We start from the raw sequence: 2,972 nt of genomic DNA on the forward strand, positions 1-2,972 counted from the left end.
ATTGGTTCTGTGGACTCATTGCAGGGGCTTGTCCTTAGTCCCCCACCGGGGCCTTCTTGGGTAAGTAATAAACTTACTGCTATTATGAAATACCAATAAGTTAGTTTGGTCAGGCATTTTAGATTTTCATTAGAGGCAAGCAAACATTTTTTTATTCAGACTTCAGCAAGGACCAGTAGAATGCATTGCAAATTGTTAGGTGAAAGACGGGGAGGAATTAGCGTTTGTTCATAGATTAACAAAGTGAAAAGGGATCGTACTGTCTTTCTAAAATGGTGCAATCTCTAAAATGCTTTACAATTTGCCAATATCCACCTGTCCAAAATTTTGATTTTTGACTTTTTTTAGAACATTTTTACAATTAGCACAAGTTAAACTGATGATATTAGCACGGTAGATACTCATTGTTTAAAGATGCACACATTTGATATGTGAATCTCTTTTGTTGGTATTCAAATTAGTCTAGCCAGGTTCATAAATTATTTTTTATGTGAATTTCATCGGGTATGGAAAATGTTCACGAGAATCTTTTTTTATTGAGGTGATGTGACTTTTAAATAGTATACTTATCTATCATGCAAACATCAACAAGTTTTTTTATGCGAAAGGTAAAAAATATTCTAAAAAAAGTCAAGAATCAAAATTTTAGACAGAAGGATTTCAAAGCTCACACCATTTTACAAAGACATTACAATCATTTTTCTTTAACAAAATTAGTAACCAGCAGGCACTGCCTAGGCATAAATGTGCCAATATAAACAACCAGGGTGTAATTTGAGTCCAACTCCAATAATGAAAAAACTGTAGAACATATAAAAAGTATATATATATATATATATATATATATATATATATATATATATATATATATATATATATATATATATATATATATAAAGAGAGAGAACGGGGATGGTCCAGCCATTTTCTTTCCCTTCAAAATTTGCATGTTCGATGTGTTTCTTGTCATATCTGACCATATAGATATAATCTCTATGATTGAAAACATATAAATAAACTCTTGGATCAAAGTTTAACATAGAAACTTTTAGAACCGTTGAATTTTCAAACTTTGCAAAATCTTACCTACACCAAAAGCTTGGTACAAGAGTTTATTCACATATTTTCAATCATGGAGATTAGATCCATATGAAAAAGTTTACCAAAAAATATATTTAACATGCAGATTTTGAAGGGATGGACAAAGGATCGATCATTTAGTGGGTAGACCATCTTACACTCTCTCTCTTACACACACACACACACACACATATATATATATATATATATATATATATATATATATATATTAAGGTTTTGTGTTGCCTGAAAAGAGGCAAACAATATCGGTTAAATATTCAATATCTACATGCTTTTCTATAATGTTGGCACTAGTTCGATTGTCATGATTCTAGCTGGTGCATGATAGAAGTTAATAAAGATCTTGCATGTTGTTTCCGAAACAAGGGAGAGTTCTGCGGCCTTTTCTTTAGTGGAACAACAATGAAATATGCAATGCAATGAATCCTTTATTCTCTGTTCCATACATGTGCTTTCTTTCTAAGGCAATTGGATATACTAGTTCATGGTGTCATCTTAGGATTTCTAACAATATAACTAAGGCTGAATGAGACCCCCCTTGTTTTTTTTTTTAACTGAATTTCACCTGCTTAGTTGAAGCTTTTTTGTAGTTTAGTGATGTCACTTTCGTTTTTTTGTTGTCGTGCATTTGAAGGTATACTTGTCTTCACCCTTTTCCTTTCTCTAACAGCTTCATGCTTTCTAAGATTTAGGTGATACATGTGCTCATTTTCTTGTGCCAAGAACCCTTTTTTGTGAGCCCCATTCATGCACAATTTTTGGGTCCCTAGAGTGTACCTATTTTTTTGTCTGAATTTCACCCGCTTCAGTGAAGCTTTTTTGTCACTTAGCGGTGTTGCTTCCTTCTTTTGTCATCGTGCATTCGAGGGTATACATGTCTTCTTTTTATTTTGAACAGGGGGTCATAATTCTCTTCTAACAGATAGGTTTATTATGGTGTTGTAGTATGTGGTATGTATCTACCTGGATGATGAGAACAAGAAAGATTAATTATGAGAGTTATGTTGACACTTGGTACGTATGGCAGCTTCTTCTCTCTTCTTTCTTTTTCTTTTGCAGAGGCTTTATTGTGGTATTACAATATATATTATGTGTGTATCTGTATGGATGTTGAAAAGAAAGAGAGATAGTGTTTGTGGGTATTATGTTGACTTTTTGGTATACAAGGCAGCTTCGCCTAGAACACATGGTAGCTTTTTTTGTCTTCTTTCTTTTTCTTTTATAGAGGCTTTATTATGGTGTTGTAATGCTCTGGATTTTCAAAACAAAACTTGGTAAAAAATTCATGAATTTTTGTTTTAGCAAAATTTAGAAAAAGTTTTTAGCAGTGAAAATAAATGATAGTTAGTTATTGGTTTTAGAAGATGTTGGGTAAGTCACAGGTATGTGGCCAAGTACTCATTAACCACTAAAGTATTTCATTTAAGCAAAATAAAATGAGTCATTTATTACAAACAACAATGCTTGGTAAAACAGTATTAGATAAAACTGGTTTTATAAAAAAAAATTCCAACACAGTCTGGATAAATCCTGGAACTCGATGCAACCCTTCTTCGCATATCACACCGCAAGTTCAGTACCTGTATACTCCATAAAATGATATCAGAACCATCACTGGTCTGGTAGGAAAGCATTTCAATTCTAACATGTATAAAGCTTGAAAACATAAGAAGTCATTTTAGAGCTGCAGTTGGAACATCGTAGCTCAAGTCTCCATGACTTAGCATATCAGTATCCCATGAATTGAAGCAAGCACTCCTTGATCTTAGCTTAGTCATGCAAATATAATTTTGGTCATTTGCCCGATCGTTCTAGTAGTGTATCAATATCAATACATTTCACAAGGTGATACATGAGTAACACTAATGCCC

Source organism: Nuphar pumila, chromosome 4, assembly GCF_984573655.1.
Source record: "Nuphar pumila chromosome 4, dmNupPumi1.hap1.1, whole genome shotgun sequence".
Classification (NCBI taxonomy): Eukaryota; Viridiplantae; Streptophyta; class Magnoliopsida; order Nymphaeales; family Nymphaeaceae; genus Nuphar; species Nuphar pumila.